Source organism: Colias croceus, chromosome 23 (genome assembly GCF_905220415.1).
Source record: "Colias croceus chromosome 23, ilColCroc2.1".
Lineage (NCBI taxonomy): Eukaryota > Metazoa > Arthropoda > Insecta > Lepidoptera > Pieridae > Colias > Colias croceus.
In genome coordinates this window covers 3,564,910-3,583,937 of record NC_059559.1, presented here as the reverse complement: position 1 = coordinate 3,583,937, position 19,028 = coordinate 3,564,910, and the positions used below count along the sequence as shown (strand labels likewise).

The window sequence follows — 19,028 nt, the reverse complement described above, 5'->3', positions numbered from 1 at the left end:
TCTTTTTTTATTTGAAAACTAGTGACGTCTGGTTGATCCTATTTATTTTGTCGAGTTCTGACAATTGGGAGGCGGTTTAGTTTTATTGTTGGAAAATAATTACTTAAATGTATTATGTATGGACTTATATTATACTTACTAGATGGGGCTCCCGGTTGTGCGTGGATTGAGGAAAAAAGCTAAAATATTATAGTAGGCTCATTAACGTTTACGCAGCTTAGTGAAGCTCGCAAAAATGAAAAAATCTTTTATAACATTTTTCATTGCTGCTCCGCTCCTATTTAAAAACGTATTTATTCAATTAGATTTCTTCTAGAAGTACTTTTGAATCGTCATGACATAGTTTTACCATTTACCACCGGTTCGTAAAGCAGTTTCTACGAAGAAGAGCCGGTAAAAAACTATGTCGTCTCTTTTCACAATTATGTTTTTTTTTTTAATTTTTCGTATTATATGATCCCTTTATAGCCTTACTCGATAGATAGACTATCCAACAGGGAAATTGTTTTTCTATACTATCCAATAATTCCTAAGATTAGCGCGTTCAACCAAATAAAAACATTCTAGGTAGGAAATATGAAAATATTTACGTAGGGTACAATTCTGCCTAACTGTTAACAAATTCTGTGTGATTTCTATCGAAAGATTTTTTATTTGGCAAACAAGTGTGTGTGTGTGTGTGTGTAGTCCAATGTCCCCTAGTGGGGTATAGGGCAGATGTATTATACATTTATTATGTCACTTATTGATTTTCTTTAGGTATATAGACAAGTAGGTAGGTAGGTAGAAAAGAGGCGGTCCAAGCAATATATGGAATTTTATTATAAATATGTAATATGTTAATAGCCTTGATCGTATTAATTTTAATTTTTAAGGCTGTTATTTATGTAGGTATGTTCAGAAAACTCGTTTCTATATATTTGTTAAAATATAAATTTCACAGCATCTAACTATTGGAACATGAAGAAGTGCATTTTTTGTTATTAATGTTATGTTATTATTTATTTATTATTTATTATGTGGTATAATACCTAACTAGCTGTGCCCCGCGGTTTTACCCGCATTGCCCTGCTCCTGTTGGTATGATTAGCGTTATGATCCGTAAGAATTTTTCAAATCGGACTAGTAGTTCCTGAGATTAGCGCGTTCAAACAAACAAACTCTCTAGCTTTATAATATTAGTATATAGATATACTAGCTTTCCACCCGCGGCATCGCCCGCGCAGTCAAAGAAAAAACCTGCATAGTTCCCGTTCTGGGATTTCCGGGATAAAACCTATCCTATATCCTTTCTCGGGTATCAATATATCTCTATACCAAATTTAATGCGAATTGGTTCAGTAGTTAAGGCGTGATTGAGTAACAGACAGACAGAGTTACTTTCGCATTTATAATATTAGTATGGAATAGTATGGAATTATGGATTTACGTGGGGTAAAATTCTGCATAACTTACAAATCCTGTGTGATTTTTATCGAAAGATTTTTTTAAAAGAAGGCAAGTGTGTGTGTGTGTGTATTCCCATGTCCCCTAGTTGGGCAGATGTAGTAATTAAGTTATTTTCGCATTTATAATATTAGTATGGATACTGGATACTGAATTGTAAGAAGTGGCTAACTATCAGGATTGTTAAGGGTGTCCCTTTTTTCGTCTTTTCCTTTTAAACAAGCTTTTATTAGCTTCACCTGTATATTTGTATGTAACCGACTCCTGTAGGACTCGATTTGACAGACTTTATACGGACAGATTTAATTCAAACTTTGTACACTTAACTACTAGGATCGGTGACAATATAATAATTTCATTATTTTAAGAGCAAGTGCAACTTTGTCTCCGCAACTATTTTGTCTCTCCCATCAACTCTATGGGCTAGTAAGAAAGTGCGCGCACGTAGCGACGCAATTCCCCATAGAGTTGATGGGAGAGACAAAATAGTTGCGGAGACAAAAGTTGCTCTTGCGCGCTAGCTCTTAGCGTGATTTTTAAGCTTTTTAAACTGTGGGTATTAACTATTTATTATAATTATAATTATTGTTTGTGTAATATGTACAATAGTTAGTGTTCCCATATAAAATTTTGCTAAGTATAGTTAATAAAAAAATTATGAGGTGTACATTTTTTAATTTTTTCAGGAAATAATTAGATCTTGCTCGTGCGTCATTAGTGACCTAGCCGTTTAAGGTTAACACTGATATTTGAAAAAAAACACGGCGCATATTTTTGTTTAGATTTACATTTTACAGCTTACAAAAAAGTGACGTTGCATATTATAGGAAATAATTTATTATTTTTGTAGTGAAACTTCTTTATCGGGGTTGGAAAAAAATTGTGTGTAACATTTTTTCGTTACGCGTGTCATTTTCCGTTACGCGCCATCATTTTCTTATCCCTACCACGCGTGATTAGACGTATTTCTGTAAAGTTGCAAATAGTAAATTATTTTTTTGAAAAAATAAGGTTATAAAGAAGTTTCACTTCTTACGTGTGTACACTAGTACACGCACACATTTTTATTTATTTATTATGGACGTCGTTGTCGTATAGTGTACATTGTATGTACATATTATTGTTTTTGTAGGTATTTAGTTATTTAAAATTGCAAATAAATTGTACGTAGCGCTGATTTGATAAATATTAATAAATATACTTAAAGTTTTAATAAAAAGATATATTTCGTAGACAGGAGGCGTTAGGAACAGGTTTCAATCTATTATGTTGACGCCCACTTTTAATATTATTTAACATTAACTATTAAGTATATTATGCGAAGCAAATTATATACTTAATTATTATATCATATGTACTAAAACAGATTTATACAGACTACAAAAAACATCTTAAACATTAGGTGAGCCATTACTCGCGATATTACTAGGAGAGAGGGGGGGAAGCTTAAAAATTAAAATATAATCACTTAATTTATGGACGCCCCCTTAGTTGCAAATACATCAAAACCACACCCATACAAAGAGATAATTATCATAGTATGTGTAATTGTGTAGGTGTGATATAATAGGTATTTTATATATATAGTTACCTACTAGAAGTATTTTTGTAGTATGTGAAAAACAGTCCTAAAAACTAGCTGCTCAAAGTGACTACGCGCACGTAGATTTTTTTGGGAGTATTTCATATTATTTTTAAAGTTATTATTCTTATCCAAGCGGAGACAAATCTAAAATATAGAAATTAATTCAAAATTAAATCGAATCGAAAAAAATGTATTAATTGTTATATTAGTTAGCTAGAGCACGTGGCGTAACTCGTGTGGTACCGGGGTAAAAACAATATGCTAATACAGACTATAAACTAGGTATCTCTGTATCAAATTTTGCCAGTTCCGATTGTTGCGTGAATACGAACATACCTTTTTCGCATTTAGAAGGTACACTAGCCGGTCGTCCCGGCCTCGCCACGGGTGATCCGTGATCCTGATAAAAACTAAATGAAATATAGCCGAAACCAAAAGCAAATACCTACCTAATAAGCTGAATATTTATTGCGCCTAAAATCGTCTAAAATATTGGGGGGTTCAAGACCAGGCGAGCGTGCAGGAAATAAATTGATTTATCAATTTATCTGCGCATGCTATAACATCACTGCTGCTCGAACGGTGAAGGAAAACATCGTGAGCAAACCGACATGTCAATGTTTGCTGCCAACCCGCACTGGGCCAGCGCGTGGATTTTGGCCGAACCCCAGAACCCTCATAGGAGGTCCGCGTCCCAGTAGTCGTGGGATCGTATATGAGCTGATGATGATGATGATTAGGTATTACTAAATAGTTACTACGCCTAAACTACTGTACCTACAATGCCAAAACAGGTTCAAAATAACCGGTTACAGCCGGTTTATTTTTGTTCGCTGAATATAAAAAAAAATACTATACAACAATTTCTTATCTAAAAATAAAATAACACTATTATAAGAATATTTGAATACATAATTGAGGGTATGACGTCATTCCGATAACAGTCTGTTTAGAACATACGTCAATCCTCTGAACGCGTTTTGAAAAAAACTCAAAAAAGAAAAAAAAAACATCCTCGCTGTTGTAAAATTTGCATATTTTAATTCTAATCTAATAAAATACAAGAAGGTTTTTTTCGTTTCTTTTCACGCGAAACAATGTAAGTAAGTACGTGGTGTTACGCAGTGCGTAAAGGAAGAAAAATTTGAAAAAATTATTAAATTAAAAAACATTAGCTTATATTTAATTACTTAAATTGTAGGTAATAATTATTGCATTAACTATACAAACTCTTTTTTTTCGGTTTCGCCGTTTAATGAGATCTTTTGAGATTATTTTTTTAACGTTTTACGTAATACGTAGATAAAATATTTTATTTTATCTACTATTTATTATCTACTCACCTGAATTAAAAAAAATACTTTATTTAAATAATATTCTCGTGCCGCAGTGTTTGTAATCATCAAACCTCTGAAACGGCTTGGCCGATTTTTATGCAATTATTTGTGTATGTTTTATACCTACCCCTATGTAATAATAGAGCCTTGGCAGAACAACGTATCTCGGGTAATTTATTCTAATATACCATGTAATAAAATGAAATGGGGAAGGATTGTTTCCGCATATATAATATCTACGACAGACTATAGCTTTCCGTCCCCGCTTTCCTTCATGTTGTTGCACTTCTGCACTTTTTTCATCTCCTAATTGCACTGCCTTCAAATGTATTAATGGCAGCTTGCCAAGTACCTACCTTTTTTTAAATCTTTATTCTATTAACGAGGGTTCATCAGACATTATCAGGCCACCCATTGGCATTTACCTAGTATGGAGTGGAATACATTTCAAACTCGATTTTATAGTTCACTAGCAGTGCTCCGCTCCTGTTGATCTTAGCGTAATGATCTATAGCCTATAGTTTCCTCCATGAATGGGCTATCTAACACCGAAATAATTTTTCAAATCGGACCTGTAGTTCCAGATATTAGCGCGTTCAACAAACAAACAAACTCTTCAGATTTATAATAGAATTAATAATAATTAGTATCTATATATACTAGGATCAGTTGGATATTTCTAAAGCAGTAAGTACATAACAGTTAAATAACTATACATAGAAAGCGGCTGTTTGTCTTAGGCTAGACAAGTATACTGCGCAAATAAAAAGTTAATAATTGCCTGCATTCAATTTTGTAGGCCGAGAGCTGAGGACAAAAACGTACCTATGCGTATTTAATTTTTAAACTCGGCGATTTATTTTTATATGCTGAACAGTTTGGTTACCTTTTTTAACTAGGTACCCTTTTTAGTACCACTCTGTTTATATATTTAAAAGAACTATATTTTTGACTAACTTCCTAAAAGTATGAGGTAGTGTACCTGTGTCCCACCGTTTGATTTTATTGTTTTTAAAATAATATTTCTTTCTATAAAAAATAAATAGCATTGTAAACGCAAAGCGAGATATTAAAAATATTTGTTTTATTTATTTTTTACTAGCGATTCGCGCGACTTTTTTCAGTAGGAGTCGATTAAACGCGAGTAAGAATGGAGGGATAAGTAATAGCCCATACGTTGTAATATAAATTCCTCTTTCATATTTTAAAGGTTCTATTAAAGTGAGTTTAACCTTTCCAGAGACTTTAGTTTGTTACTAGAAACTCGAAGCATTTGAAAAGGTAATTATTTTTGAAAGTTGAAAAAACATACCGTAGTTTTGTTTATTTGAATGTTTCTCTTAACAATGATTAATTCATATTTTGATGTATTTATTACTAGAATTAATGATAAAACACAGTTTAACAGCGTCTCGCATCGTTTCGTTGCGAATTAATAATTTATAAGAGAGTATTGAATAACTATTATACTTGCATTATATTCGCTTTAACTAATTAGGAACTTATAATAAATAATAATACTAGTTTTTCGACCCCAGCATCGTTCGCTTCCGCCTTCCAGTATGTTAATATTTTCACCTATATTGCACGCCTCATAAGCGAAGCGTTGAGGTGGGTACTACTGTCACTTCGCGCCAAACACCTGATTTTTCAAACTTAAAATGTCTTTATGTATCATACATTGCACTTGTAAGATAATACATACACACACATATTAAGAAAAAACACTATTTTTAACATTCATGATATTTTTGATGTCATTTTTGTTATTTAAACTAGTTAAAAAACAGTTTAAAAAAGTTCTGTCTTGGACGTCCGTGTGTCTGTATGTGCGGAGGATTTTCTTGTTAACAAGATAGCGACCGAAATACTTTACTTATCGAGTCTTTTTTTTTCTCTTACGCTTGAGTATGCTCAGGAATAGAACCCTTTCATTTTTCAGGGTCTGATTCGATGTGGTTTAATTGTTATTAAATAAACAAAAAAAAAATATCGACTTTTTTATATTTATAGTGTACTCAAAATTCACCATTATAAACTCGATTCTTTATACTATAAGCCAAGGTTTAAAAAAATAAGTTGGTAGTCAGTCCCTTAAACCTGCGCAGTTTCACATCTAGGTGGGGCCACAAGAAAAATAGCTCAATTATTACGGTACCGCTTTCTTTACTTTTCCAACTGTTTTGAGACAGTACAAGAGCATTGGCACATGAGAACAAGTGTATCTACATACTTATATTATATACACCTTTATAAATAATCAATTTTATTGTAAAGGATGAGATTATGAGGCGTGCACTTTTGGATTTTCCAAACTTTTTTTATTTTCTTACGCAGAAAAAGTCTGTCTTGCGAAGACGGAAGCTGCGGGCTTTAACAAGCATAAAATCATATTTTGTCGTATAATATTAAAATTTATAACTTACCTATATATAATAAACATGAAAGATTGTGTGTGTGGATTGTGTGGTACCTACTGTATTGATGGATATTGTAACTCTTTCATATAAAATCAGTTGATCAAATCTGTTTAAAAATTTGTATGGAGATAGCTGATGGCCTGGATTACACATAGGATACTTTTTACCTGTGTAACACTCGAGTGGAGACGCGTGCGCCAACTTGTATGTACGTTGAATAGTTAATAGTTAGTGAACTTGACAGATTTTATACTTTTAAAAAATATTTAAATGCCTGTTTTAGAAGAAAAAAGCTAACCTATCAAAACAACATTATCATTGTATTATGTAAGCATGTTTAATGTATGTTGGTAATAAATACATCAGCTCTTACATTAGTCTCCGAGACGACGCGGAAAAAACCGACGCCGAGAGAAAACTGGATGTGGCTGACAGTTAGTTGCGCGTGCGCATGGTACCTCCGGTAACGGGGGGAGCTTTTTAGATTGGACCAGAGTGTAGGTTAATACTAAGCTTGTAAGACGCTCTTAGTATAGTTGTCTTTAAGGGTTTCGTATTGAAATTTAGTATAAATGTTGGACGTAAATATATCTACTAATTTATCTAAAATTAGAATAGAAAGAGATTTATTCCCAAAAAATGATACAGTAACTACATTAGATTACAGACAATACTTATAACTTAAAAAAAGGTTATGTGAAGACGTAATAATATTAAATCTGTATCACCTCAGGGAAAGGGATTACCGACTCAACATAAATGTTACATCTGAGGCTGTAAGTGTAACGCTGTTGTTCTGTCAGCACCATCCTACTATCCTATCCTATTATAAATGCGAAAGTTTGTGAGGATGTGTGTGTGTGTGTTTACCTCCAAATATCTCGGTAATGTGACGCTTTAGGGTACTATGTTATTAGACATTTTTTTTCGTCTATGTGTCCTCTATCCATACATACCACTTTAATCGTGCGCCGCGATTTTGAAAAAAAATCAAAATGGCGGCGGGTTTGATATGCCAGAAAGTTTCAATGCCCTTTTAATGTAGCTATTACGGACTATAGGTATTATGCTATGTATAAATTATAAAGTAAGAAGGTTTTGACGTGTAAACTGTAAAGTAAACGTTGACCGATTCTCAGATATACCCAATAGGCACACAAAATTTCATGAGGATCGGTCCAACCTATCGGAGCAGTAGGTATGGTAAATAACTTGTAAATAACATTGAGGCACGAGAATTTTATATATGTACCTAGCTTACCGGCCTCGGCTTCGCCCGCTTTGTCTAAAACCTAATTTACACTAATATTATAAAGAGGAAAACTTTGTTTGTTTGTTTGTTTGATGAATAGGCTCATAAACTACTGGACCGATTTTAAAAATTCTTTCACCATTCGAAAGCTACATTATCCACGAGGCTAGGTTTTATCCCGGAAATCCCACGGGAACGGGAACTATGCGGGTTTTTCCGCAGGCGCAAAGCTAGTAAATTATATATACTAAAACGTTCCTCTTGAATCACTCAAACTCAAACCGCATCAAAATCCGTTGCGTAGTTTTAAAGATATATAAGCATAGGTACAAAGTGACAGATAAAGCGACTTTGTTTTATACTATGTAGTGATATGGTAGTAAAAAAATTGTATGAATACCCACTTGTAAATGTGTAAGTGAAGTAACGGGGTACAAATAATAAAATATTACCGTTTTAAATATCATTAGATATGTAATTATTGAACAAACGAATATGTTTCGGAGTTTGTATGCTAATTACACCTAAATGGTAAGACCGTTTGCAAATAGTTGTGGAGTAAATGTAAAATTTAAATGTGGTGGCTCAGTTGTGAGATCTTGGACTTCAAATCGATAAGACCGGTGTTCGACACCAGGTGAGCGCGCAGGAAATAAATTGATTTTTCAAATTATCTGCGAATGTTGTTACCACTGCTCGAACGGTGAAGGAAAACATCGTGAGGAAACCGACAAGTCGAAGAATCAAAAGTTCGACGACATGTGACATCCGCCCGCATTTGGCCAGTGTGGTGGATTATGGCCTGTACCCTCATAGGAGGCCCGTGTCCCAGCAGTGGGAACGTATGTGGTCTGATGATGATTCAATGTTAAATGATCAAAGTTTGGCTATCTGGCTATTTACTAGACTTGTGTTTAAATATATTAACTTTTATCTGATCTTGATGAAATTTTACGGGAATAATTTAGATGTTCTTTCAATTTGAAATATTTTATTAAGGGCTGATTTTTCAATCCGCGGTTAAAACTTATTCGTCGAATAACGTATTAAACTACCATTTCAAAATGTATTCTTATTGCATGCAATTGACAGTTTACAGGTGACATTTTAATTTTATCGTGTAAATACTTTATTGGACGGGTAAGTTTTAACCAGGGATTGAGGAAAATTCGGCCGTAAATCGTCCTAACTCCTATCCTATACCAATTTAAGATTTTTGGTAAAAAACATTGAAAAGGAAATATAACTGAATTGGGTCAACGTCCTCCTGTTTTCAAGTCGGTTAATAAAATCTACAAAAACGGGTCAGTACTGAAAGCAAGTGTGTTTAAATAGTGTCGGATGTGTGAATAAAATTCAAAAAGCATTCATTCAATTTAACTTCATTACGCGATGCTTGTTGCGTGAATCGTAAGTGTTATTTACCCGACTGTGTGAAAAGGAGGGTAATGTAACATAGGCCAGTTTTGTTAACATTGAGGAAATATTGTTAAGGACTAAGGAACCACGGTGTACTCCTGATGATCTCGTTTACAGAGGATCTATAACACCTTGGTCTCCCCGTGACCAAGATCGCAGTTAGTGTACGAAACGCTAGGTTAATAATAAAATGAATAAACCGCGTTTAAAATCCGTAAAAGTTTTTAATTTCTAAAGGACTACGGAACCGACCGACAGTAAATAATTTTTCAAACCGAACCCGCGGTTCCTGAGATTAACGCTTTCTGGCAAACAAACAAAAAACTTTTCAGCTTTATTACATAAGAATAGATGTGCATTCATCTTAGAAAAGAAAAGAAATAAAAGTTTTTTTTGATGCCGACGTTGCATATTATGTTGAGACAGTCTCTTAATTTTGTGAGTGTTTGTCTTTGGCACACTTTAAAGGGTGATGGATACGGCTTGATGGATTTTGACTTGAGATGTGTCATTAGGTTCGTCTTTGTTAGAGTGTCAAATAAGAAATGTATATTTGAAATAAGAAGTAAGATATGGAGTTAGATAATTTAAGATTTTCAATTGAGAATTACTCTTGAAGGTTCAAAGCTTTCAAATTTCTAAAATTTCTATTGCTTATCATAAAAATTTGGAAAGACGGTACGTTTATAATTCCAAAAGAACAACTTCTAAAGTGCTTATTGTTATGATAAGAAGATAGTCATAATCGACTTTAAAAATCCTCCACTCCTCCACTTTATTCCGGGGTAATCATTGGTATGGGTGAACCGATTTTGAAGGAGTTTCTACGGGATACCTTATAAAAATGTTTTTCTAGAACAAATTATCGAGAAAAAACTATTTATTTCTATTTATTTATTTATTCAAGTAACCAACAAAAAAAAACATAACACTCCTCCTTTTTTGAAGTCGATTGAAAATATCTTAAATCGTGAATGCGAGGAAAGCCGCGTTTAGAATCTAGTATTTACCAGAACCGTTTTTAAATTCATTCCGTTGTTAAAAGGAAAATGCGAACAAAAAACAACCGTTCGTATGACAATTTCATTTCTTTTGCATTCGAAAGTTAATCGTGACGGATGGGAGAATTACAATATTGCAGGGTTGGCAGTTGTTAGTAAATAATATATTTAATTAGATTAATATATAATCTATACTAATATTGTAAAGCTGAAGAGTTTGTTTGTTTGTTTATCGGAAAGCGTTAATCTCAGGAACCGCGGGTTCGGTTTGAAAAATTATTTTACTGTTGGATAGTCCATCTAAGCCGCGATTCCGTAGTCCTTTAGAAATTAAAATCTTCTTTTGTCATCTTTATGCTTTATTAAAAAAAGGGGTTAAAAACGCATCGCGTCCTAGTTCAAATCGCAATCAAATATTTATTAATTTCTTCTATATTATAGGATTTCATACGACCAAGGCAATTTATTTAATTATTTTTGCACAAAGTGACAGCCTTGTAGTCAATTTTATGATCGTTAGATGCAACGAAACGTAACAATTAACAATGAATGCTACTGTTCTAGTAATTATTAAAATATTTTATAGACGACCCGATTGGCGGCGGTTTTTTGTGACATATAAACGTGGGTAATCGTAGAGGTAATTAAAAAAAGTTTGGAAAATCCAAAAGTGCACGCCTCATAATCTCATCCTTTACAATAAAATTGATTATTTATAAAGGTGTATATAATATAAGTATGTAGATACACTTGTTCTCATGTGCCAATGCTCTTGTACTGTCTCAAAACAGTTGGAAAAGTAAAGAAAGCGGTACCGTAATAATTGAGCTATTTTTCTTGTGGCCCCACCTAGATGTGAAACTGCGCAGGTTTAAGGGACTGACTACCAACTTATTTTTTTAAACCTTGGCTTATAGTATAAAGAATCGAGTTTATAATGGTGAATTTTGAGTACACTATAAATATAAAAAAAGTCGATATTTTTTTTGTTTATTTAATAACAATTAAACCACATCGAATCAGACCCTGAAAAATGATAGGGTTCTATTCCTGAGCATACTCAAGCGTAAGAGAAAAAAAAGACTCGATTAGTAAAGTATTTCGGTCGCTATCGTGTTAACAAGAAAATCCTCCGCACATACAGACACACGGACGTCCAAGACAGAACTTTTTTAAACTGTTTTTTAACTAGTTTAAATAACAAAAATGACATCAAAAATATCATGAATGTTAAAAATAGTGTTTTTTCTTAATATGTGTGTGTATGTATTATCTTACAAGTGCAATGTATGATACATAAAGACATTTTAAGTTTGAAAAATCAGATGTTTTGCGCGAAGTGACAGTAGTACCCACCTCAACGCTTCGCTTATAAGGCGTGCAATAGAGGTGTCTGTGTGCGGAAATATTCGGTGTTTAGAAGGAGACAGGAGATTTCAGTTCCCTGTCTCTCTTAATACAATTGCAGCTAACTGTTGAATAATCTCACTGTTAAATTAGGATTTTAGTTTTTTGTGTGAAAATATTTTTTAATACGAAATTTCAGTACAGATGCGTGTTGATTCCAAAAACTAGCTACCCCTGCAGACGTTGTTAAATCTATTACCCATTTTACGTTTTTTCTTTTCCTAAGAACCTTGCTTGTGCGTTAAAAATTTATCCGAATTGGTTGAGCCGTGCTCGAGTTTTACGCTTAGAAATATTCAAAAACTCGCTTCTCGCGTTTGTCCTAGTGCCTGTATGTATGCTTAGATCTTTAAAACTATACTACAGATTGTGGTGCAGTGTTTTTAATAGATAGTGATTCAAGAGGAAGGTATTAGTAGGTATATAATTTATTAAGTTTTAGACAAAGCAGGCGGAAAACTAGTTCTTTAAATATATATGAAAATAATAAATTATAGAAGACTAGGTGTCCGCCCGCGGCTTCGCCCGCGCAGTCAAAGAAAAACCCGCATTGTTTCCGTTCCCGTGGGATTTCCGGGATTGCGTCATTTTCCCGGGATAAAAAGTAGCCTATATCCTTTCTCGGGTATCAAAATATCTCCATACAAAATTTCATGAAAATTGGTTCAGTAGTTTAGGCGTGATTGAGAGTAACACTGCCGTCCTTTAACTAAAAAGCCGTTAACCCTCAAATGGTCAATTTTCAGTTTTAAATGTAGGGTGACAAAGATCAAAATTCTCTATCTTTCTGTCTAAGAATCATTTCTCTAGCATTAATAGTTATAGAGATAAGAAAATATTGTGAGCCGTTAAGTAACACAATTTTCGGCGATTCCATAACTTGAAAGCGTCTAACCAACACTACTTCGCTAAATTTCCTTTAAGTACCTTAATCGCCACATTTCATAATTATTTTTTAACTTTTTACTTAACTAAAAGTACGTCATCAGATTATACTTGACTATAGGGACGCAAACTGACTATAACTGCTTTGTGATATGCTTTCATATAACGATTCCAATGGAAATCCTTACCTTATTTGCAGTTACTCGCCCTTAACGCTTTTTTAGTTAAGTAACTTTATTTAGGAAAAATTCTAATTACATTTTTTTGCTTGGTTACAAAGCAGTTAACCCTCATTTTTTAGCTAAAAGGCAGTTATCCGATTCTGGTGATGCATCAGTTTCGGGGATGAGTGTGATGCTGTAATTGTGTCGCCCCCAAGCAGAGTACCGATTGCTTTTGATTTTTTTTTACAAGACGTATAGTGTCTGATCAGGTTTACTAAGTTTAATACAATCTAGCAGCTAAATTACGGAAAATATAACAAGTCAAAGTTACGAAAATTTGGTAGGTACTGCAGGTTACGACAGTGCGAACTTTCAATCGTACTTCTCTGTTTAGACTCTGATTAGTCTCTGTAACCGAGAAAGAGGACATAGACAGTCTGTACTATTTATTAATGATGTCATTTACCCCTTGGGTGGAATTAGTAATCGACTGTCAAGCCATGTACTTGAGATGGTGATAGAAAAATTATTATGAGTACACTACCTTTGACCCCCTGGCGGGGAGTCCATTTTGCCACTATTTCTATTTTTTCTTTTCTTTATATTAGACTATTAAGATTTGTATTTTTGTAACATGGTAGCAAATAAAAAGTTTTCTATTTCTACCTCCTGCTATTTTCCATAATATATTCTGGTATATTATATTTTCTGAATGTGGATGAAAGAGTCTTCTAATCATTTGATAAGCAACATTATTTATTAAGAGAAGCCCACATATAAGAGCTTGAAGCCCTTTTGAAACCAGGATGGTTTTTTTTTCAAAACCCTCGTGCACAAGTCTTAACTTTTTTTTCAGAAAACGATTTATGTTTACATTGTTTGTTGTCCTATTTGTACTCACATATCCTTGACTCGTATGATGGCTTCGCAGAAGAGTATTTATAAAATAACGTTATAATTGCAATTCTAGAAGATTTATCTCAATCTTAACCCCGAAATGATCCTCTGTAATGAAATAAACGTGAACATGACGTAAAAAAAAGGTTAATTTTATCAAAAACTTTTTTAAGTATTTTAAACTCTTTTACTAAATGACTCTTTTGAGTCATTTAGTAAAAGAGTGACTCTTTTGAGTCATTTAGTAAAAGAGTTTAAAATACTTGTAACTCACAGACAGACGCGAAAACCATTAATTTAGATAGTGTTTAAATCCTTAATACTTAAATCTAAAAGCTTTTAATCCTTTTCCTTTCCATTGGTGACCTAGGGGATGTAATTCCGGAGAGCAAAGCCTCAGCCAGCAGCAAATTTTTAACATAAGTAAGATTAAAATTTAGTACAACTATATAGAATCGTAGTACAAAAGCATCCAAAAGCCCTTAACCGCTGATTATAAAGTTTTTGAAATTTAAATTAAAGCGAAAGTCATAGTTTAAAAGCAGTTATAGTAGCTTAACGACGTTTTAGGTAAGCATTTTATTAATAAATTAAATAAAATCGCAAAATGAAAATAAAAATACTAAATTACTTAGCTAAAAAGTCGCTATGGTATGTCAACGGCCGTCTTGTCCAGTAAAAAGTTAAAATTTTCAGATTATATGCTGAGCTAAACGAGAAAAAGTGAATTTAAAAATAAATTATAACAGTGTCTGGTTAGAAACTATTATTTATATATAATATAATTAAATGTCGATCGATGTATCTCACAATAATTATCCTAAGTGTCATAATTTTTAAGAAATAACGATTTCCGTGTTTTTTGCCATTTACTCGAAACTCACTTCGGTGGCTTAACGGCTTTCTAGTTAAAGGACGGCAGAACAGACAGACAGACAGAGTTACTTTCGCATTTATAATATTAGTATGGATTCTATGAACGAAGTTTACACGCGTAACCAAGTTTATATTTAAATAAATTAATGAATAGAAAGATAATACTAGTAAATACCACTTTTATATTGTTTATTAATTAGTAAGATAATGTTGTACCTAAAATATAAACATTAAACATGGTTCTCAATGGAAAAAATATAAAGAACTTTATAATTTATAATTTGTTATCTTAATTGTTATATCTGGATTGCCGACAGATGTACATAATTCAAGATTATAGTATTGTAATAATTCATTAATCACGATAAAATTCCATTATCATAATAAAATTATTAAAATGTGTAAAAAAGAAAAGTAATCAATGACTGACTTATAAAACAACGCATAACCTAAACAACTGGTGAGATTAGAAATTGTACATTTTGCACCAAACTTTGTCTGAAAGGATGTTAGAAATAAGCAAGGTTAAGAGGTGGGTTAAGTTTATAATTCATTACTATTTGTTTACGATAAATATTTTCATCATTCGATGATCTTATGCAGGTATCTTATTATTATATTGGAAATAAGCCTATTGCCCCGGTGTCACCTGTAGTTTAAAGCTAGTAGAACAATCGACAGTGTCTCAAGAAAAAAATATTACGACTGCCTTATCTTAAACTCGCAAGCTAACAATTACGCAGTAAACTAACAAATTCAATACATATAAACATCAATAAATGTTTTCGAAAATATCATGTAGGTACCGACGGGACGGGGTCGTTCAAAATCATTGGATTGATAAGCGCTATCAGCGGTTTTTGACGCGTACATAATATGTGACTGAGTTTACTCACTGTGTGGTGATATCGAGAAATTGAGTTTGGAATTAAATCTGTCCGTTTATCTGTCGTAAAATCGAATCAAGAAGTCAGGAGTGGCACGTCGAAATGTGGCTAATTAGATACATTCTTCAGCTGTCTCTTTTTCGCTCACGATAGTTGAATCTTGCCATCTAAATCGAATGTGCGCTGTTTATGAAGATCGAATATTGGTAACCTATCTACACCTTTTTACAAAATAGGGAAATGATAATATAAGAATAATATAAGAGAGAGAAAGAGTCAGAGCACGCCGCAATGCCTACAACTATTACAGAAAAAATGTCGTTACAACTTTTGATCTTAATTCTGCCTAGCCCCCTTTCGCAACGGGCTAAAGAACTTCATTCCAGAAAATAAGGAATAGTCTTTATAGCAAAATCTCTCCCCAATGTAAAAGACGATCAATTAGAAAAATTTAAATGAAACTAACTATGTAAATTGTAATCTAATAACTTGTCGATATCGTATAGCACAGTGCGTAAACAGTTAAACACACACGCAGTAGGTAAATATTAAATAACTCTACAGCGAGTGGAAAAAAATAAAAAAATTTAAAATATTTCCCTCCGCGACACAAACTGTATACGGACTGATAACGGATGAACCCGGCGACCGGGCGTTATCGTTTTTTTGAAATTGGTTCGTTTACTTTATCGCCGTTTTTGGTGTTTCTGTGGAAGTTGTGTGTCCCGTTTTTTATTTGTATTTAGATGTTTTGATGTTATTTTGTAAGAATGTATGTGTGCGGTATGCTTTGAACGGCTCGACCGATTTTGATTTAATTTTATTAAGAGGATGATTCATTTTGATCAACACACATCAAGGAGATTAACAATTAGAAATGTCAATTTTGTTGACATTTCTAATTTAGTTGAAACAATACAATATTAAATATAACTGTATAGTTATATGGGCAGTTCTATAATAAGAGGTTCTACATCTATTGAGGAGACGGCTAAGGAGAAAAGTTGGAGTTTTTCCATCAAACATATATATCATGACTTTTGGCCCGTTTATGTATCTATTCACGTAAGGGCAAGTTACTTTATAGATATTTTGTCACTTTTTTGATGGCCAGGGTAAATACATCAGGCAGGGTAGAGACATGAAGAGCAGGGTAGATACGTATTTCACCAGGGGAGAGAATTAGATGCAATAAAACAAAGAATACAATATAAACAATCGACTTTTATTAAAGATTGTACTTGAAACTTATAATCAGGCAACATTTTTTAACCGACTTAAAAAAAAGGAGGAGGTTATCAATTCGGCCGGTATATTTTTTTTTTTTTTTATGTATGTACACCGATTACTCCGAGGTTTCTGAACCGATTTACGTGATTCTTTTTTTGTTCGATGCGGGATGGTGTCGAATTGGTCCCATAAAAATTTTATTCGGATAGGCCCAGTAGTTTTTATTTTATGAGCATTTTTGTCTAGGTAGGTATTTGTAAATTTTGCAAGTGCAAGTTTGAAGTCGGTTGTTTTTAACGCAGTTATCACTTGTTATCACATGTATTTATTTATTAATCAGGCTAGGTATCGTATTAATCATAAATCAGACTTTTAATAATTATTTATCACTAATTTTATACTATCTAATTACAGCCTTTTTTCAAAACTAAAACGAAAATAAATGAACATGTTTTAATTATAAAATACAATTATAATATAGCAAATTGAAGGCATTCTCTTGCCTATATGAACAAAAAATCCTTTCCTTGCCTTTTTTTCAAATCTAAAACGAAAATAAATGTGAATATGTTTTAATTATAAAATACAAATATATCTTTCGTGCTTTACGTTGCTCTCTAGGAGTCATTTGATCGACAGTTTTTATAATTCCTTTCTCCTTCTTTTTAAAATATTTTTCTTTTTCTTTTTGCTTTTGCAATTCATACTTTTCTGGATCAGGACACCTTGTGGCGGGGTGTCGGGGAGTAGCGACCCCGCGGGAACCGAGTGCTCCCGGGGGAGGCCCCTGTCTTCATCTCCGGCTTGCCTTCACCGGCCAGTTGGAGTGAAGCCTGACGAGGACAGGACCCCCACCTCTGGCTTGCCTTAACCGGCCGGCCAGAGTGGAGTCGCGAGAGCTTTTAGCTCGAAGGGTGGATGCGAAGAGTAAGTGGCGAGTGGGCACGTGATGCTGGACCCTCAGGGAGCGCGTGATCGTAGTTTAAAGTCCAGGGACGCCTCTCCACCCTTAGCTGCTCACAATATGTTGCCCCCTTGTCGCACTATTGCAGCGACTTATTTCGGAGGCCCATACAGTGAGAGGGCGAGTCACCACCTGCCAACAAATTTTTACTTCCCTTAAGTAGAAAGGCAGGTGCCATAGTTTCCATAGTCCCCAATGCCAGTCCATGTAGCATCCCATTCCATAGCCCGGTTTATTTTGCTTCCATTTCTCACAATAGTCCTACATCGGCCGCGGACTGCCTAGGACTGTATCTCTATAGTGCAGTCATGGGCTGGCTGCGGCTGGTGTCCCACAACACAGTAAAGGTCTCGAAAGGGCCTCTGCGTGTTGGATCCGTGTCCCCACGTAAGCCTTCCAAAGGTCCGGGTACCGTCCTTCTGGTGATACCCGAGTATTATGGAACCGAGAAACATAATAATAATAATGAAAAGCTAGCACTCAAATATTAACTCATTCAAAACACAGACACACCATACTACAAGTATAAGAAAATAACACACACAAAATGTACTACGATCGAGCAATTTTAACAGATAAAACGATACACTACAACAGACCCAATATTACAATTCATGATAAAAACAAAAAACCAGCATACATTATTGATATTGCAGTCCCTAATTCACATTACCTACTTAAAACCATCACTGAATAAATAAATAAATACACAGAGTTACAGGAAGAAATAAACAGAATATGGAATGTTAGTAAAGTATACATAGTACCGATAGTTATTTCCACTACAGGAATAGTCCCTAAATACTAACACCACAGTTTGAAGTTAATAGAATTACCACATAACACATATATTAATCTACAAAAAGCAGCCATTTTAAACACTTGCAGGATTGTGCGAAAGTTTATGCAGAGTGACGAAACACCTCACAACACACCTACTTAAATAAGTCTCAAATGGCAGTTACTTGGCTAAAAAGCCCGTATCTGTCATTTCACTCTAACGGTTTTAAACCGAGAATAAACGAAGATTCCCAAATAATGATAACAGTATAAATACGATGCATATTATCTCCCCTGGTCAGTAAGTCTCTTCCCTGGCAATAATCTCACCAGGGGAAATACGCCAGGGGAAAGACGTTTTCATGACATAATGAATTATTTTGATTCACACAACAAATGTTTTAGTTAATATAAAGCAAGCTTTGACTATTACAGTATTACTAAGTTCGGACAGGAAATGCAAATAAATTAAGTGATT

General features: G+C 33.8%; 1 protein-coding gene across 4 annotated transcripts in view; it reads left to right on the top strand.

Annotated features, from left to right (window-relative positions):
* LOC123702498 overlaps positions 1–19,028 on the top strand; it is a 95,134-nt gene that overhangs the window by 29,475 nt on the left and 46,631 nt on the right. The gene's annotated exons all lie outside the window — the stretch shown is intronic.